Source organism: Lepidochelys olivacea (assembly GCF_965140295.1).
Source record: "Lepidochelys olivacea isolate rLepOli2 genome assembly, chromosome: 2".
Lineage (NCBI taxonomy): Eukaryota > Metazoa > Chordata > Testudines > Cheloniidae > Lepidochelys > Lepidochelys olivacea.
The window spans coordinates 211969431-211991327 of record NC_140412.1 but is presented as its reverse complement, the minus strand read 5'-3'; positions in this window follow the sequence as shown (position 1 = coordinate 211991327).

Here is a 21897-nt window from a genome sequence, read left to right as displayed (position 1 = left end):
TAAGGGTCACCCAATGAAATTAATAAGCAGCTGTTTTAAAACAAACAAAAGGAAGTACTTCTTCACACAATGCACAGACAACCTGTAAAACTCGTTGCCAGCCGATGTTGTGAAGGCCAAAACTATAACAGGGTTAAAAAAAGAACTAGATAAGTTCACGGAGGGTAGGTCATTCAATGACTATTAGCCAGAATGGACAGGGATGAAAACTCATGCTCCGAGTGTCTGTAGACTCTCTCTGCCAGAAGCTGGGCCTGGACGACAGGGGATGGATCACTTGATGGTTACCTGTTCTGTTCATTCCCTCTGAAGCACCTGGCATTGAGCACTGTAGGAAAACAGGATACTGGGTTAGATGGACCATTGGTCTGATCCAGTATGGCCGTTCTTATGTTCTTAATAAATAATAATCTAATTTTCTCTACCTTCTCTGCAGTGTTGAGAATTGTAACGCTTGTTCTAATTTGGTTTTGGTTTTCAGTGACACTTTGTGTTAGTGCAAATGAAGTTGGCTGCCTTGAGAATATAGCTCCTGAAGTGTGAAGATACATACCATATTACTGACTGATACAAATAGGGCCCTTCAGCCTCTGTGGCACAAAGGGACTACATTCTGTGGCAAAATCTCCTACATTCCATGGCAAAGTGAATTTATTGTATCTCATTTAGATACTTTTCATCCTCATCCTTCCCACGCTCAAGCATGCGCGCACACACATGCACAACTATGGCTCATAGTTGAAACTACTCATTGATGTACAATTCATCTATGATCATTTTTAGCAAAGATTATTTTTGATTATGGATTTTTTAAGTGCATTCTCCAGATGGTCCAGCTCTGTGGCTTGCTGTATGCTAAATCGCCATGTAGACAAATCCTCAGACAGGCATCAGTTACACTCTGCCCCCATTTTGGGGGTTATCTTTGGAAGCATCAGGCTGGAAACTTAATTTTAAAAAATGAATCTGAGATTTTGCCACAGAATTGTACTCCAGATTCTGCAGTTATGGAATTGCAGAATACTCAGGCCCCTGGCATAATACATTGGGTTACCCACTGGTGATGGCACTCCTTATGAACGCATATTACTCAACAACCACTTTCTGTTTGGCTATCATGAGCTGTGACACTTAGAGGTTAGAAATTACATGGTGACATTTGCATGAGAGCGAGATTTTTAAAAGTTATTGTATTGCCCTTATCCTCTGAAAATTATACCTACAATCTCCCTGCATATATTTATTTGTGCTATGCTCCTTGTTTACATAATTGTGATCAACATTCTATATAAAGTATATCTGTATAGATTGTCCTATCAAAATTGTGGGTTTGATGCAGAAAGGGGAAGTTCATCATTTAGGCACTAACAAGTAGCCCCATTACCTCATTGAATATTTCCAAAGTAAAGCACATCATCTTACTTAGTTGAAGTGGAAGCCTGAGGGCCACATACTACTCTCATTCTACAACCAGAATTCTCTTTGATTATATAATTACAGCAAGTCGGAAATGGATAGAGGAAAGGGACACGTGAACCAGTTTGTGAAAAGATGGTGAAATAACCCTCAACTTTCTAAATATAAATTACTATACTAAATTACTGATCCGTGCCCTTAGGAAGGTAGAGACCTAGGATGGTAGAACCCCTGCAGGGTGAATTGAGGAAAGGGACATCTCTTTCCTCTCTCTCTCTGCCATTTTTCAGATGGTCCCAAAGTTCTACCCCAACATAACTCAGGAACAATCACTAACATAGAAGAAAGCTGGATCTTGGCCCAAGCCTGCCTCTTTTCCTTCATCAAGCCTATTTCAGGAACAGTATCCATTGTGGGACCTGAGAAGCGGTTGGTCGGATCTCTGCAGTAGCTTTTATGGCCACTTTCTGTCATACTGACTGTTAGGAGGCTGACTCTGGAGCTACTGTCCTGGCGGCCACCTATCAGGCAGAACGCGATCGGGGTTATTGGTGCAACCCAGGGTTTTCCCTCATGTGGGATTGCTGGGCAACAGAATAAGGGAACAAAACAGTCACAGTTCCCCTTTGGCCATCTACCTACGTTGCCCAGACAGTTCTGGCCCAGCTGATATGCTGGACCAAATTACAGACATCACTTACCACTGAAATGCTGCCACCTTGGGTTGAAACATGGCAGCTTGTTTAACAGTGTCCAACAGCCCTACCCAACAACAGAGTCCAGGAATGGAAGATCTGCGCAATACTTTAGCCAACTGGAATTGCTGGGAGAATGTTGGTTAGGAACAAAGTGATAGCCAAGTTTGAATTTCACCAAGACACTAGAGTTAATACCTAATGCTGCAACAGCTAAGCTTTCCTTCGAGGTCCCCTGTCTAAACACTGACTTGGGGTAACTCATCTTAACGTGTGAGATCTGACGAGAGCACAGTCTGAAATGGTACAACTGCAGATAGATTAGTTTATGTACAATGTGGATTGTCTGCTTACATCTTAATGTTGGGGTTAAAGTTTTGTCCAGTGATCCAATAATTGACCACTAGGTCTCCCTAACGTGTACAATGTGCCGGATTTTGCTATTTCCAGTGGATCCAGCTGTGTACACAAGATTTTTCTTGGTGCCTTTAATGAACATTTGTTTTTTCCTTTCGCCCATTATTTTACAGATGTAATTTACTAGTATTTGCTTTATTCTTTGCCAGGGTGTAAGGCTATGATTTAATATGTTTTTAATTATGTAGATTGTCCAAACGAAAACATACTTAATGTTTGTTCAGATTCACTAGCAGACCCCAATTCTTCCCACCCCCCACTTATATAGCACACTCCAGTCCCACTGACACCAATAAATAATGTCCAAGCCCATGAATTACAGGATGCTGTATTCAGAGTAGCAGCCGTGTTAGTCCATATTCGCAAAGAGAACAGGAGGACTTGTGGCACCTTAGAGATGAACAAATTTATTTGAGCATAAGCTTTCATGATGCTGTAGTTTCTGGAATACTTCTGAAGCACAGCATGACCTTCAAGGCGCTGAGCAGTCCTCAATTCCCATTGACTTCAGTGGGAGTTAAGGCTGGGCAGCGGTTCAAAGCCCTTACCTGGACTGAGCCAATTGTTTATGAAGGAATTTCTCTTGGCTCCACATTAGCTAAGTTTGAATGGATAAGGGACACCACATAATACTTAGCAAACTACTAACGCTATTCGTCACCTGATAAAAGTGGCACTTGAAGAGTATCTCAGTCTGGAGGCAGTACTCTCGTTCATGCCAGTGAGCTGTCAGCGGTGGGGAGGCGGGGTTTCCACATGTGGATCTAGGGCTGTATATGCCTTAAATTTGGATTTAGGCTAGAGATGATTTTCTTTTTAATAAGGATGTACACCTTGCTACCTATCAACATACCCATATACTTTCTTAGAGCGGGGTCTTTCATCCCCCAAAAATACAGTGGTTAGCAGTGTGCTCTTGTTAATATTTTGTGTGAATTTAATGCCTGTGAAAGATGCCAGATTGACAGCCATGGGGATTGAAGTCCTCTCTTTATCCACAGAGCCATTTCTGCTGTTTCATTTTGAGCAAGCATTATTTGCACACATTTAACTTCAATGAAATCAGTATCCGTGCATGGCAGCTAATGTTTTGGGGAAACAATGTGCTAGATTCTGCGCTATTTGTTTGTATTTTTTTTAAAAAAAGCAACTTCATTAAATTAAATTTATTTTATAACAATCAAATGATTTAGGTAATAAAGGGGGCAAGGAAAGAAAATGTAGAATTTGAATAGTTATAACCTATAAGCAGTGCTTTATCTTGTTGCTGGTGTTGTAAGGATCAGTAATTGCAGCAGTCTAGACACAGGAACAGATGCAAAGTAGAGCTTTATTATATCAGACATTTGTCCTACTACGATACAGTCTAATTGCCCAGAAAATATACTTCTACATGAATTATTTCTAATTTGATTTGAACTAGACCAACTGTTGTATTTTATTGAACTTTATCAAGTGCTAAAATAGAGCACTAAATTTAAAACCAGTTTCTGTTATAAATCTTTTTTTGGCAGGGGGGAATGAAATCAATGATGTTCAAAATTATATACAGTTTTCCAACAAATAAAATATTTACTCTGCATCCTAATTAAATTGTAGTTATTCTCATCACTTTCATGGCTACAAAAAAGCAATCTGAAGACTCTTTCATGATTTATCTCTATTAATGGTGCATGAAAATCTTTTAAAATGAAATGAGGTATAATTATAAAATTATGTGATCATGAGAAATGCATGGAGTTTAGATTGGCTATTGAAAATGTCCATCATTTAAGTCAGAAATGTTTTTCCTCACAATTGATTTAGATTTATTTCTTTTGTACAATATTAGTACATGATCCTAAATGTGTTCATTGAAATATGACACTCACTTTATGTATTTCATCTATAGAAGAGGTTGTGAGCCATCAGTGTACCGGAAGTGGACAATCAATATGAAGTAAACTTAACTTCATAAAAGCCCAGTTCTGAATTAACAAAAATATCTGGCAAAAGGATGTGATTTTTGTGTGTGTTTAACTTTATGCCAGCATTTTTATTAATAAGTTTGTCCTGTGGTCTTTCTTATTTTGTAAGAAATGATTTAATAAAGGCATGGACCATATCAGAATCTCTTGAGGGGATTTAACATAAAACTATAATAGTAACTAGTTTTCCCTCCCTCCCTCCTAAAAACAGAGCATACTACTGAAATTATTTAAATTGACAGAGCCTTTTAAGCAAGTAAACACATTTTAACTAGTTTTTTTCCCAATCCTTCCATTCATGCCTACTATAGAAATTAGCCTTCACTCTTCCTTCACTTACACATGGATACACACACTTGCATGGACACAAGAAAAATTTCTTTTCTCCTGTCAGCATTCCTAACCAACAATAGTTAGATTAGTGGAAATGAGGGCCTCCGCAGAGAAAGGACATTCAGCCACAGAAGGCTCCCTGCAGGAACAGCTGGTAGGGGTTAATGGCTGCTGAACCTCACAGCCAGGGCCTATTCTCTATTGTGTGTTCAACTCTTGGGAAGGAGGGAGACTTGTGACAGCTTCTGGGGTGCAGAGGATCAGAGGTATGGCAGTTAGGTCAGAGAGGTAGTGTTCAGGGGAAAAGGCTAGCCTAGGATTGCAATAAAAATGAACTCTGGAACAGAAATGGCAGAGGCTCAGATCTGTAAAAATTGTACACAGATTGCCACTGGTAAACCGTAAAAGATTATTTAGTAACGTGGCTTATAACCTTTTAATTCATATTGCAGTTGTTAAAAGAACAATTGGACAGAGATGTTGAATGAATTATTCATATCCGAAAGTTGATGAAATCCAAGTCAAAGCTACACACATACAGCTAATGTATGTTATTTACGTTTGTACATTAGTCCCTTCGAGTTCAGCTCTCTGTATTATAGTGTGAATGCTGTGGCTACTGCACCAAACACACCAGTCAGGAAGCGTGAGTGATCATTTAATAAACAGCATGCTTAAATTTAAATAGAGAGTGATTAATAAGTATATGTTTCCAAAAAAGTAGGTGTGTTTGCCACACCATCCACATCAAACAGAAGGAACCTTCCTTAGGTGAATGACAGGTGATGTAATGATAGATCAGATCCCTTTCAGAACGGAGGGGTTCCTTAACTACCTCATTTTCTGCATGCTTCTCTCTCTCACACACACACACACACACACACACACACACACACACACGTTAGAGATGATCTTATGGGGATGCATATAGACCTCCTAGAACAATATACCCATGGCTGCTCACATTCTAATACCCTCACCCTTTTTAGGATTCTGCTGTCACACTAGTTTGGCAGGCAATCATGGTTTCAGAGGTGTCTGTAAAGGGAACATGCTTTCCCTAGACAGTCCATCTCTACCACATTTAAACAATGCCAGAAGACTTCCCTTTTCAAATATTTTTAAAAATTATTGTTATTCATTTATTTTATTCTGATACCTGTCAGCTTTCTTTCATAAAACCTCCCCCGTTCTCCACCCTCCCATATATTAAGCTCTCTATTTTTTCCTGTTTTGTTTTTTTTAAATTTGTGGGTAACTTGAGCACATCTGATGTCATTACAATGTTAAGAATTATTGAACATTCCACACCTTTAATTTGTAGCCTAATCAGAGAAAAGCCAGTTTATAGTTAATGCTACTGCTCTGTTCTTAACTCCCTGATGCCTAGGTATTATAGCATGTGTATTTATTTACAATCACTCAGTGCTGGGGGAACCTCAGCTCACTCAAATCTAGGCAATCTAGCTTAAGTTATATGGTTCAGCTGTAATTAAAATTCCTTGTTTTTGTTTGTTTAATCTCAAACTTTAAAGCTGCTTGAGTTGTTTACCATATGTTCATCTGCTGTGTGTGTTTGCGTTTTAAAAAAAAAAAAAAAAGGAGAGAGAGAGAAAACTGTTCCACTGAGATTTTCATGTGCCACAGAAGCATGTAAGATATTGTCAGTGTGAGCTTACAGTGAGTCCTTTGGAAGCAATGCAGTTGCAATGCACTCATTAAAGTTCTCCTATTTAGATTGTAATGGCTCAATGAAAACGTATGAGCCAATGCCTGAGGTGTTTTAAGAATACTTAAAGCATTGAAGTGTGTCATGCCAATACCTTGTCACGTTGTTGAAGCCCCGCAGAATGGAGGATTGATAGGTACAGTTAAAAAACCAAACTGTTCCACAAACACCTTATCCAGGGATTGATCTGGTAGACCAAAATACCATCAATAACACTCTGTCTATTACTGCATTCCAAGTCCATGCCAAATTCCCATTGACATAAATGGGAATAGGATCAGGCCCTTATTCTGAGGTCAGAGGATTTTTACAACTATGGCAAATCTATGTAAAAAAAGTCCTTGTGAAAATTATAATAGTTATACAATGCTTTACGTGACACAAGTGATTTACAAAATTAACCAGATAGTCCTCCCAGCTCCCATGTGAGGCAGGTGGGTAAGCAGGGGTTATCCTCGATGGGGAAACTGAGATGGAAAGTTTAGATGACTTGCCCAGAGCCACACACAGCAAGCCCATGGCAGCTGGCATTAGAGCCCCTATCTCCAGCTCCCCATGTTGTGCCTAGTCTAGTCGATGCTTTTGTAGGTGAAGTAACTTGACTATTTTCAAACATCACAAGTTCACATTAGAGATATATTAATGTCACTGTACAGATTAAGACTCTGATCCCACAAACACTTACGCCTGCGAGCAGAGTTAAGAACATGCCTACCTGTTGTTAGGATCAGAGTCTAAAGCTATATTTAAAATTACAGAGCATATACATCTTTAAACCAGAGAAAATGTCGCTCTGTCACATGTGTGATCTTTTCCCTCAAAATACACAATCTACATTCAAATGTTCATACTCTCTAATGCCTGAATTGTTTGAGAAAGATAGGGATAGGTTGTAGGTCTGGAAAGAGGGGAATAAAAATCACTCTTGAAATTAAACTTAGTTTCAGCTCAGAGCAAATTTTTATAGTGGAGTAATTATAAAGGTCTGAAAACAAGGCTGACTCAGCCTAACTGCAGCACAGAATAGCAGAGTTAGTGGCTGCCACTGTAATAAGATGGATTCATATTTCCTGTTTCCATTAATGAAAGAGAAGGTGCGAATAGGGGAGTTTGTTGACCGCATTGTACCACTGTTCTTATTAGCAGCCAAAAGATACAAAGGAGTGTGGAATTAAGAACTCAAGAAAAGAAATTATTGCAATAACAGACTCCTACATTATGAGTTTGTTACATTTAATAAACTCCTGATCTCCCTGGGGTGCAGCAATTGATTCCAATAGTTTGTTGTCACATTTTTTAAATATAGGTAATTCGGGTTTATGAAACAAATTTCATAGAAGATGCTGTTACCAAATCACAATGCTGTTTTTAAAGCTGCTGTCTCAAACATTACGTGTGATATGCTGTACAGGGTGTGCTAGTGAAAGGGTTAAGCTTTTCAGACTTTCGGATACAATGAAATTATGACAGGAAGAAAATTGTGCCATTTTACATGAAAATGCTTGTACAAATACTGTCGTTTCTTCCTTCTTACTTTCTTTATAATGCCTCAACGATAGCTAAGATGACAGACATTTGACAGGTATCTGTAAGCATACAACCCAGGCAGCTCATTAAAGTTTTTCTTTCTATGCATCAGCTTTCACAAAGGCAAAAACCCATTAGCATTGACTATTTTGCAGATTAGAAGAATTAAGGGCTTCAAACGTTGGCTTATACCAAGCAATGTCATTTGTGAAGTGATGTTTGCTTTATTATTTCCCTTTCTCTCCCTCTGAAACCAGACTGACATGACTTTAGCTCAACGTAGGGCGTAATGTGCAAACCAAAGGACTGGCTCACCGATGAAAAGAAACACATTCCCTTTTATACATGACTGGAATGGCAAAAAGGGGAGACTTTACATGTACTATTTAGGCTCATTAGAGTACTGATTATGATAGTTCTCCGGTGTAATCTTTAATCGACTTTGACACTAGATTTGCCCCGTTACAAATCCTGTCATGCAAATTAAGTCATTTGTGTTGTTTGATATGGAAAGATCTGCTATGAAATGAAAGATTAGTTCACAGATGAGGCACCAGAGACTGCTGGCCTTGTGCACCATGCAACTGATTACAAGGATGAGAGCATCCATTTTTACACTGCTGTTAACATTTAGGAAAGAAGATTAAATTAACGTAGCTTATTTTTTGCTTCCTCCAGCATGCAGCTATTTGAAATAAGATTTCATAATCCTTATTTTTATGGTATACAAAATAGGTAACACGGGTTGAATGCAAGATCACAATTTCAGGGATTAAATCGTGGCTTTGATTGGGTGGCAGTTTGTGGAGTGGTATTTTTTTGTTATGTCCTTGAATGGGATACATGGGTTTTTTTATTGGTGATCAGATGGCTGAGATTTTGACATAATGTACAAAACAAGAAAAGATAGCCATGAAAAAACAGGACTGTAAATTTTCATGCTCTAAAAATTGCAACCTTTTTGACATACTGTGAAAACTTACATTCTTTTAATTTTATATTTTACTATTAATACCTTTGGTTAATTGTAGTGCATTGATTGGATACCCCTACTTTAACAAATAAATATGATTTTTAAGAGACGTTATTATATAAAAAAGCAAATGTTTCATTTAAATTTTGTAACTTTCTAAATGCAGTGAATATTAATGACAGATGGCTTGAAGCTGACTTTACTGGACGGTTTAAGGCCTCTATAACATAGCTAGCACTGGTTAACACTATTCAATCAATACACCTGAACTTGCTTGAGGTAGGCCTCAATTTTTTGGATAAAGTAAAGAGGATCAAAGACATTTTTAACATTCATTCACACTATATATTTATATTGCAATGTTCAAGCTGCCTTGGGGATTTGGACACCCAGATCCCATTAATTTTAATGGAAATTGTGCATCCAAATCCCTAAGGTGAATTTGAAAATCTCAGCCATAAAAATTAAGTAGGTGTTTCTGAAAGGTTCTAAACTATTGAAATCAGAGAGAGTTGTGGGTGGCACCCACTGCTCCCAGCACAGGACCTCACAAGATCTTTTAAAAACTGCAAACAAATATGACTCTCAGCGTCCACCATTTTCAGGCCGCATTAGATGGGCCTGGCAAAGAAGAATTTGTTTGGTATTTGTACTTATCTAGGTAACAGTATGGGGTGAACATACAAAAAAAAGGGTGTGACTGATACCATGTTCAGATGTGTAATCCAAATGGTGCCTCTTGTTAATAAGTACCATCATTGCAGATCAGATTTTTTTTTTTTTTGCTGCATTTTTTTAAAATGTTGGCACTAAAGAGAGCCCTTTTATTAAATAAGGTCTGGCTCTCCCCTGATCAGTCTCTCCTCCTCTCATTTATAACCCCATAGCTTTCATCCTTTTTCTTTTCACAAACAACTTGTTTTAAAAAAACCTAACAATAACATGAGACAAAATGTCAATTGCGATGCAGTATTTGACTTTGTGATTATTGGAAAACTACATATGGACATTGTATTTCAGGCATAGCATAAGTGCTTTATGTAATGTGAGAGTTATGGAAAATATCTTTTGGATGAATAGGAATATAATACTGTAGCTATTTAAATCCCCTTATATGATCAAAACACAAGTTAGAGTGGCCTCTGGAAGATTTAACCAATGCATCTTGCTTTTTTAATGTTTTAGTGGGCATTTTTGTCTTTTAAGTTGAACATACCTCTATTTTGATTAACTTTGATCCTTATTTTGGATGATGTTTCCTCATGGAAGCAACAGAATTATTTATGCACTGTTGAAGAGAGCTGTAATAAATGAAACAAACACAGATTTTACTCTGGCCCCTGGGAAGGAACCTGTACAGTATGTATTAACCCAAGAGTTGACAAGGTATTACAAATTTCCTACAATTGATTAAATTAGTATGCAATTTGAATAGTTCCCCATAACATTTGTAAAATGAAATTCTTGAAAGCTGTTGAAGACATATTTCTTCTGAATATGTCACATAATATTCAGTAAAGATGAGCCAGTACATGAAAAACTAAATAAAAATATGCAACAATGATACATTTTAAAGACAATGCTACATTTAATAGAAATATTTTTTTAAAATCTTAACATTAGGGAATGACCTAAAAATCCATACCATTTTGTTATTCCTGATTCCTGGATTTTATATGTGGTTAGCAAAAATCTGCATGCCCTTTCTCCGTCATATTTGTATTGGCAATTTATGATAGCTTAATTTAAAAATGCAAAAGTATTGATGGATAATGTTGTTTAGTTAATGTTTGAAAACTACTTTGAAAATGATAACTTTAAATATGTTTTTGTTTTTAACTGTACTATTGTTTATTAGAACTAAAGAGGTTGGGGTATGCTTGCATGAAGACCTCCAATGCAAATGTTCACATATATAGACACACTTGCAATTGAAAGATGTGTTTTGTTAGATTTATAGAACACAATGTAAATATTAATACTGCAGTAGCTCACTTCCTGTTAGTCCTGTTTTGTAATGTGTCATCTTCTATTACCCAACATTCAGCAAGATTTGAATAAAGGACACAAATGTCCCTTTTTTTTCCCCCTGCGATCATATTCTGTATCATTCTGCTTGAGGCAGCCTGCATTATAGTAATGGAGTCCATAAAACATAATAAGAAAAGGTGTACTTTAATTAGCCAAGTCATGCTATGAATAAACTGTAATATAAATCACTTATATTTATTTGCATGTGTGAGCTATATATATATATATATATATATATATATATATATATATTAACAATTTATATTAATTTTATTGAAGTGTCTCAAGGTGTCTTTTTAATGAGTCTGGAGCTCAGCTTCATAGATGAAAATCATGGTGCTTTACACTACCACACTCAGCTAGAGGACTGTGACCAGTACATGGCTCTCCAGGCTCCTTTTAAACCTTAAGGGAAGAGTCAGAGTAAATGAGTTAGCCACATAAAACTCTGGAAGAGTTTTCTGAGAAAAATGCCAGAAGCTCCATCACTTCAGACATTAAAATTAGCTTGGCTAAAGCACTAGGAAATATACTTTATGGTAAGGGTGTAGATTAGATGACTTAATAGGTGTTTTCCATCTGTAACTTGTATAACGGAACCCTAGGGAATGCAGGACAGATTTTTCAAGGGTATTTAGGTACCTTAAGATGCAGATAGCCTCTTAATGGGTTTTTCAAAAGTGCCTAAGCAGGTTAGGTACCTAACTCCCACTGACTTCAGATTTGAGCCTACAAGGCTCCCAACAGAATATTTGTTTGTAAATACTTTGTGTCCAGGCCATTCATAACTTTAGTGTGGGGAATGGAGGTGGGTCTACAAAATGTTGCAAAAAGATTATATGTAACTACATTTTCACAAAGCGCAAATGTGGGGCCAGATCTTGGCTCCTGTCTTGCACAATTCTGCCAGTGCAAAGCAACCATCAAGCCTGTGGATCCAGCTGTCTGAGGATTTCTTCAGCATGAGGCAATTCCGAGTTGATGCAGAGTCTACATAGCATCTTCTACACTAACCTCTGGTCTGGAGGACGTGGCCAAGGAGTTGCTGCATTCGGCTAATCTCCAGCCACCAGAACAGCCCATAGAAGCTGTATGCAACCAGGGAAAGGTAGAGCAGCCTTGAGGCTGCTATATTTTTTGCCAGGGACTGGGCCCAGCACTTGCCAGCCCCTCTGATTGCCGAGCTATCTAAGTGTCTAAAAGCCATCTACTGGGGAGGAGGAAGGAGCTGGGCTGAGACTGAAAAGGCAGGAAATTGGTAGCAGAAGGGGCTGCTGGGAAAGGCAGCAGTCACTTCTTGGGAAGATGGAGTGGTGAAACTGGCAGACCCAAGGAAGGAAGGGAGAGCTAGAAGGTTATGACAGAGCTCAGGGAAATGCAGTCAAGTATGGGCTGGAACAGACCTTGATTGCTGACAAGAGGCTCTCTGAGCTGGAACTCAGACTAGAGGGTAATCTTCCCTGCCCCTTTCCTTTTCCTACCCTCCCGGCAGGGGAAACCAGAGAGCTAAGTCACAAAGAATATTCTGATGGTCCTGGAGTGAGAGAGAGGCTGCAGAAACTGAAACTGAAGAAACTGATGTGGTATAACTGCTGGAAGGGATGTCAGCCTGACCAAGCTAATCTCCAGAACCACCAGGAGGTGGTGCTGTCCAGCAGTGAGTAGAGCAACTTCATCATAGGGCCTCCAAAAGCTAAACTCCACATCTTGTGTGGCTTCCTATTTCCAGACCTCCACCCTCAAAACCCAAATGGTTCTGCTGTGAATCCTTTAGGCACCTGGAACATATGGCTGGATATGCCCCCTAAAGCACATGCTTCTGCTATAAGAGAAATACTCATACTTTTTCAATAACATTTAGTGTTGAATTTGGTTGTTCATCTCTACATGTTAAAAAACATGGATTAATATATTATGGTGTTTAGTTTCCTTGATGTAGAAGTTCTTTTTTTTTCTTAACTAGCTACTGGTGGTATCAACATTAAACCGCCAAACATCTCCTCTGTTCCTAACACTTAACAGATTGTATGTTGGAAGCTGCTGGAAGGAAATTCATATCATGGAGGACATACTTGTCAGAAATTAAAAATAAAATGTGCCTGCAAATTATATCACCTCACCCACCCGCTTTGCACATGGAAGGATTGAGAGATCATTAAATGTGTGCCCCGTGTGTAATCAGAGATATACTGATTTAAAGAAACTTTCAAATTAAATGTATGCATAAGCATGCAAAAATCTGAAAAATATTGCTCTTCATGTAGCCAGGCTGTGTTGCCATACATTAATTAAAGATTGAAAGATTACATTTTCTTGATTCAACAATCAAAATGTAGAAAATCAACATGTAATGACCACTTTCTTGGAATGCCTCCACCTATGTATAATCTGCACTGTTCAGACCCCCAAAATAACTTCTATTTAGATTGCTCTGGAAGATCTATTGTCCTCTACAAGTTAATCAATCCCAGATGTGGATTAACAATGGCCCACCTCTTTAAGCATAAACATAAATTCAGGATGGATGGATGGCTGCTTGCACTCAGTTCCATCTGTTAAGATGCCATTGTGTGCATTGGTCCGGCTGTTTCACTGGGGCACAAAGGGACTACAGTGGGTTTGGATAGGCAGCATCGAAAACACTCCACCAGCCATTTTTCCTCTGGGAAGTGCCACCTCTGTTATTGGTCTGAAGCTGTATGTGGTTGTAATGCGTGAGTAACCTGTTGTTACTGTTATTGAGTAGATACCCACATTGTGCTTGGTGATAAGGCACTTCTCTAAAGACATCTGCTCAGTGTGCAGCAGCAGTCAAAAAAGCTAACAGAATGTTAGGAACCGCTAGGAAAGGGCTAGATAATAAGGTCGAAAATATCATATTGCCGCTATATAAATCCATGGTACTCCCACACCTTGGATACTGTGTGCAGTATTGGTTGTCCCATCTAAAAAAAGATACATTAGAATTGGAAAAAGCACAGAGCAAGGCAACAAAACTTATCAGGGTTATTGAACTGCTTCCATATGAAGAGAGATTAAAAAGACAGATCGTTGGGTTTGGAAAAGAGATGACTGTCTTTTCCAAGCAGGTTTAAAACAAACATAAGGAAGCACTTCTTCACACAACGCACAATCAACTTGTGGAACTCATTGCCAGGGGAAGTTGGGAAGGCCAAAAGTATAACTGGATTCAAAAAAGATTTAGATAAACTTATGGAGGATCAGTCCAGCAATGGCTGTTAGCCAAGATGGTCAGGAACACAACCCTAGTCTCTGTGTGTCTAAAGCTCTGACTGACAGAGGCTGGGACTGGAGGACAGGAGATCACTGAATCACAGAAGATTAGGGTTGGAAGAGACCTTAGAAGGACAGCTAGTCCAACCCCTTGCTCAAAGCAGGATCAACCCCAACTAAATGATAAACTGACCTATTCTGCTCACTCCCTTTGAAGCATCTGGCACTGGCTACTGTCTGAAGACAGGATGCTGGGCTAGATGGCCCACAGGTCTGACCCAGGCTGGCCATTCTTTTGTTCTTAACTAATAAGACGTGATCCTTGCCCAAGGAGCATGAAATCCAGTTCAGGTGCAAATAGTGTATGGTGGGTCAGTGTGAGTGTGAATGGACTATGAGTCTTTCTTTTTTTTAAGGCTTCAGGGAAGAAGTGTATTTGGAGGAATGATTTGAAGGAAGAAAGGGAAGGCTTTTTATCACTGATGGACACTTACTTGCTGAGGAAGCAATGGAGGAAAAGAGGGGATGAATTTCAAGGAGATCAGTGGAGGCTGCTTGGGTTAAAACAGAAAGTAATGTGTTCCCTCCCTGTGTGTGAAGGTAGTGTCCTTACTAACAATGCAGCTAGTGAGTGGATAACTATAAAGGAGTGAATCAGTGCTCAAGACACAAGCTGTATATTCGATTGTGCCGCAAAAAGTGGCCATACCAGCTAGGCAGTGCATGTGAATCCTTGTCACTGGGGGCAAAGGATATGATAAAAGGATTGTAAATATGTTTGATTATGCAGCATACCTTAGAAGATAAAATCACAGAGAGACAGATCTATCTCATTATTTATTTGCATCTCAGTAGCATTGAATGATCTCCATTGAGACTGAGATTCCACTGTGGTGGGCACCGTCCAGGCACATCACAAGACAGTTCCAGCTGCAAAGAGCCTACCATCTAGACAAGACTTACAAAAGGGCAGGAGGAAGGGGTACAACAGATGTCTTGGGTGTTATGTTAGATTTTTATTTGTTTTTAATGCACGTTTTCTCTGGAGAGTCATAACTCCCTTTAAAATAACTGTGTTATGCGGGATAGAGTTGGTGAGGAGGATGGGCCAGAGGAGGGGATGAGTTAAGAGGAAGAAAAAGGGTACTGAAGGAGGAGAGTAGGATGGAGAATACCATGCAAGCCAGAAAAGACTGTGTCTGGCAGCAAAAGGAATGTGGGTGAGGAGGCAGGAGGATACCATAATAAACAGCCAATCAGCAACTATTGTCCAGACAGAAACTGGCAGATCCTGATGATATCACCATTGTTTAGAGGGATGCTCCAGCTGCTGAGGGTGACTGACTGTGCTCCCTGTCTTGCTCCACACTAGGAGCTGCTGTTTTCCCCTTCCCTGAGGTGACGTGTCTTGGTGAGGAGGCAGCCTGGGGCCTTTTGCCTCTGAGGGAGGGCCTCCCTGATCAGGTATCCAGGGTGGTGAGCCATAGAGGAAGGCAATGGGAGCTGCCCTATTCCCAATTCTGTCGTTACTCTGGCTGCCTCTGTTTCTTCTAGCAACAGTCAGCAGAAAGGAGAGAGAAGTACATTGGAAAAAAAAAAACCCGGAGTTCAATGCCTCAGGAACTTCTTGTTAACTTAAAACAAGAAGGCATAAGTAAGCAGTATGTTAAGCTTTCCAAACAAGGGGCTGAATAGGTGTTGATAGTTGGTCTCTGGGAATCTTTATCTTTCTCGCTGTTCGCTCAAAGTATGGTCAGTTCAGTCAGCACATTATGTTATGAACTACTTTCAATAAAGTGCAAGAGGCCTAGGCTGAGATAATCTAAGGGAATTAGGCACTCAACGATCATTGAACTCCAATGGCAGCTGGACACCTAACTCCCATAGGCTCCTTTGAAAATCCTAGCCCATGTCTTCAGGCAGTAACAGCAAGCTGAGTGCTACCCAACAACAATGATACCTTGAATGTCATAACATTGTGAAATGTAATGTACGTACCAAGTACATAAGACTGTGGTTTGTAGGAGCTGATGATGATGTAGATATGGTCCCTTCAGGTCAACCATAAATTGTTGGCTTGCCACAAAAACAAAAAATAAACATAAGGGCTTCCTACAAAAATTCTGTAATTCTTGTGAATTTCCATAGCTGACATTTTGAGCAGACCCCGCCCTTGAGAGAGTTTGAAGGCTAGTACTTTGTAGTGCAAAACGCAGTGGAGCGTAGAGGGTCAGTAGAACCTGCTGTTGGAATCAGGCGCCAAGATGGAAAGAAGTGTGATATGGCTGAGTGGCATGATCTAAGGGTGCTGTGCTGATGGGAGAGCATAGTGGTCCGTGGAAGCTCACCATTTCTGAGAGAGCAGTGGTGCTATAGGTTATTTCTTTTCATCAGAAATTCCCGGGTACTGTTTGGCAATACAACAAACAAAAATTTGAGTTAATTTGCCTGATTAAAAAAAAAAAAGGAGAATTGGAACCTGCCCAAAATCAACATTCGGGATGCCAGTGCCTTCCCTGCCGATTTCATGAATTTCATAATGAGTGGCTTCAGGAGGGACTTGTATGCTTTAAAATTAAGCATGTCCTTAAGTATTTTGGTGGATCAGGGCCCTAATTTGTTTATTTTTTGCCTGTTAACAGGAAAATGTCAATCCCCAAGGAGAAAGTAAGATTCAGCTTTGTTGTTAACTTCTACACAGTGCTTTAAAACACCCTATTTTTGGTAATGTTTTAATTAAATCTGAAATTTTGCAAAAACATGGTTTTCCTTTAAACCGTGAAGAAAAGAAATTGCTATTTTGTTCATATTCTATCTAAGGTATTTACATGCCCTATTCCTCTCATAGCTGAGGATCTCATAGGCTTCATTGTGTTTATCCATACAATAGCCCTGTGAAATAGGGAAGTCCTATTCTCCCCATTTTACTGAAGGAGAACTGAGAGACCACATGCCTTGTCTAAAGCCATTCAGGAAGCATATAACACAGATGGGACTTGAGCTTGGGTCTACAGAGGCTCAGGCTAGTGCCCTAACCACCAGACCATCTTTCCAGTTGGAATGCCTCTCTGATACCACATATCAAATTCTTAGTGTAACTGAGTCCAAAATACCAATGATTGAAAATGGTTTTCTATTAGCATGATTTTCACTGAGAAAATAGATAAGAACATAAGATGGTTAAAGACTAGCCTAGATCCCTGCTCCAAGCAGGTACTATTCACCCTGAGTTAATGTAAGCAGTGCTGCTATTGCTTCCCGCCTCAGATCGCTCCACCTGGGAAGGATAGCTTTAATATCCTGTGAGGCTCCATAGGAGCTCTGACCAAGGTGTCTGATTAGGCAACATACTGAATGCGCTCATCACCTGGATGCATTGTCCATGGCTGCCATCTTACAGATTTTAAAGCCAGAAAGGACCCTTAGATCACCTAGTCTGACCTCCTATATATCACACTCCATAGAATTTCATCCTGCAGTGAGCCCAATAACTTGCATTTGACTAAAGCACATCTTCCAGAAAGGCATCCAGTCCTGATTTGAAGACATCCCAAGATGGAGAATCCATCCTTTCCCTTCATCATTTATTCTAATAATTAGTCACCCTCGCTGTTAAAAAATTGTACCTTATTTCTAATTTCAATTTGTCTGACATTAACTTCTTGCTGCTGGCCTTTCCCTCCTAAGTTAAAGGGCCCTTTACTACCTGGTATTTTCATTATAAGGCTTGTTTTAGTTTTTTTCCAGCCCTCTCATAATTTTTATTGCTCTTCTCTGCACCCTCTCCAAAGGATATTGGCCTGCATTGCCCAATTTGAGGGCTGTACTGGCCACTTCCAGGGGGGACAGAGCTTGTAACCGTTTTCTGCTACCACAAGCTCTCTTGGGTGACTGGAAGCTTTGACCAGGGTTTATATCAGTGGAAACTGTCCTAGCATCTAGGCTGAATATGGCCTTATGTCTTAAAATGTTCTTTAGGACTCCACTTGAGAGAGAAGGGAGAGAACATTTCCTTTGTTAAAATAACTGATTTTCTTTTTCTACCTTAAATTAAAGGGACATGGTTAGGTCAAAAGGCAAGGAGAGTTCCCCTTGTTAGACTTTTCAGATTCTAGCATGGAAGTTCTGCTGTGAATAACAAACGGATGCTGTAATAATAAGTTATACTTCGAAGCACCTTTAATTTCAAAATTCCTTTACAAGCATTTCTGAAGCCTCACAATAGTTGTGTGAGGTAGGGTAAGTATTATATTCATTTCAAGAGCGGTTACATGAAAGTACCTGGGATTAAGGGTCCAATCCCTCACCCACTGACTCAATCAGAGTTTAGATATTGAATTTAAAGGGAGCATAATTACCCGAGTGACTTTCCCAAGGTCATGCAATAAATTAGTGGGAGCATGGAGAAAAGGTACCATATATAATGTATATGTCTCATCTACAACCCCAGCCCCCTAATGCATTTGATTTACAATATAAAAATTAAGAAAGCCAGTTTTGTCAGTGAGAAGTGTAAATTATAGTCTAAACGGTATCCTAATTTTGCCTGAAACTTTCACAAAGCAAAGTCCCACACCACCTAGGGTTCTCATAAACAGAAGGTCTAAGCTTAAAATAAAATACTAAAACATTAGGTTGCCAAATACAAAGTATTTTAAAACAACTCATTTATTTCTGCTAAAGATTATAATAATTACAGACTATCAAGGTGGAAGGGTGAAATTGAATTGAAAATGAATACTTGAATGGATAAAACACATTGGGATATATTCAGCTATTGAAATGCTTGTGTAATTCCCTTTATAGTAGTTACACACATACAATACAGCAAAATGAACCTTTTAATATCATATATATCTTTTAATTAGTAGAGTTGGTGTCACATCTAAGAAAATATAACTTAAACTACTAGCACAAAGATATAGGGACAAATTCTGTCGCATTGGGGAGATGGCTCCAGAACAGGTGCATGTTAAGGGTCCAATCCAGCTCCCACCGAAATCAACATGAGTCATTTCACTTTGTCAATACTAGAGCTAAAGCAATACCCTTGAGCAACTGTATTCTGTTCAGCAAATGGCACATCTCTACTCAACCCCCTTCCCATTTTTGTAGATAATTCTTGGGTTCATATATTCCATCGCTAGAGGGCATTCTCACACCTGGAGGCCTCATCCTGGGATGCACCTTTCTGATTTCTGTTTTAGGCAGCTGGTGGGGTGGTTTCTCCATGGGTTTTTGGGAGAGCCAGAATTAGGAAAGGAAACTCACACCCTGCGCTCTTAGCCCCGCCGAGTCACAAATCTTCAGATATATACATAGACCTGGATGCCAAAATTTGGCAAGTACTATAAGTATAATAGAATAGAAAACATATATAATGGACACAGACAACACTTAACAACATAGTTTAAAGTGAACAAACAGAGAAATTAGTATACAAGTGGAAAAATGAAATATTGTCAGGGAAATTGTCAAGATAGCAGCTTCCTATTTGATTGCACCGTATTTATATCATACTTGAGACAGTTGTAATGATTGGATGTTCAGTTATAATTAAATATAGTGATTAGCATTGGGTCTTTCCTTCAGTAAGGATATATATCCTTTTGAAGGACAGAACCCACTTTTCATATAACTTTTCTATTATGTCTCTGGAAACATAAGGTAGATAATAGGCTGGCTGAGAAGTCCCCAGGCATGGAGGAGCTATCCACTGGCATAAAATGATGTAGCCGGCTCATATGAAAATTGACCCCCCCCCACAGGACAGTGTAGGTGACAGGAAGGAATGTGTTGGGGCAAGTTGGAGGGAGCATTCATAGGGATCTTAACCAGTTGGTATAAATTAGAGCAGACTCTACTTTACTTTAACTTATGCTAGAGAGGTGTGGCTAGCAAAAATAAATCTTGATAAATCAGAGAGCTGCAGCTTGCTTCCTGACACCCCCACCTCTGCACTGTGCGTATGTTGGTGCAGAAGGGAATATGGGCCATTATTTTCATGTCACCTGACTCATGAGATGTCATGCTGTTTTGCAGCTTTATTGCAGCGTAAGTCAGGAACCTTACAGCTGCTGCTGCTATGGTTGAATAATGAATCTGAGTCTTATTTACTCACTTTAGAGAACTGGCCAAAATATTTTTTTAAATAGTCTAAAAATCCCACCCCTTTCAGAGAATTAAGATTTTTGATTATACTATCTGTTTGTGTGTGTGTGTATATATTATATAAAAATTCCAAAATATTAGTTGTGTGAAAGGGCTAAGATATCTCTGTGTGTGTGTGTGTGAATATATATTATAAATATATATATAATAGAGAGAAGATTAATTTTTGGATTATGTGTGTGTGAGAGAGAGAGGATTAATTCAGGTTTGGACAGAGAATCATTCTTGAGAAACTTCCTCTTTGCTCTAAGTATGGTCCTTTAAGAATTGCTGCTAAATCTCCAAGGAAACCATTGCTATTTGTGACTGGTTAGTGGCAGAAAACTAATTTTTACCTGCTTTTCCAAGACTGACAAGTCATGACAGCTCCCAGAAGAAGTCTGCAAATCGATTATTTTTGTGGTATTTTTAGTTACCTTTTCTCGTATATTTATTATTGAGCTGCTCTATAGCATAGAAGTGGAAAAGACAACTGGTATCTAAAAAACTGACCAAAAAAATAAATTGAATTGCAAAACAGTAAAAAAAAATTAATGTATTGAAAAAATAAACACCCTGTCTCAGAAACTATTATTTTTTCAGTAGCCATAAAAATAGGAATTTGTTCATAAATGTATATTTGTTACATATGTGTGTAATTACATAAAACTCTGTAAGTTGAGAGTGGATCCAGAGTCCACTAAATTGTCACTGTCAGGCAGAACACTATCCTCTGTGCCAACCTTGGGTAAATGAAAATCTCCACCCGTTCTTAAATCAGATGACAACAAGATCTCAACTTTCTGAGGATTTTTTTTAACAAGGCCTCAGAATAGGCCAGCGGTTCTCAAACTGTGGGTTCACAGTTTGGTGTAATGGGGTCACCAGGGCTGGCGTTAGACTTGCTGGGGTCCAGGGCTGAAGCTGGAGCCACACCATCCAGGGTGGAAACCAAAACCTGAGCCCCACCACCCAGGGCCAAAGCCGAAGCTCAAGGGCTTCAGCCCTGGATGATGGGGCTCAAGGTTTGGCCCTCACCCAGGAGGCGGGGCTCGGGCTTTGGCCCTCCAGCCAGGCAGGGTGAAGCTCAGGCTTCAGTCCACTCTCCTGGGGTCATATAGTAGATGTTGTTCTCAGAAGGGGGTCGCAGTGCAATGAACTTTGAGAACCCCTGCAATACGCCAATACGTGCTCTTGCAGTCTCACAGCACTTTCTCCTACCTTTTCCCTCTGTCTTCTGCTTCACTGCTCCACCTTGCAAGCAGTGAAGTGAAGCTGACAAAATCTGTCAAGTGGAGTTTAAAGACAGGACATGTCATCGTTTGCACACATGGAGTGTGATCGCATGGGATGTGGGTTGAAAAAGCTGGGAGAGAAGAGAGCAGTGATGGAATTAGGAAGCAGGGCTCTGTAGGGTAAGGCGTA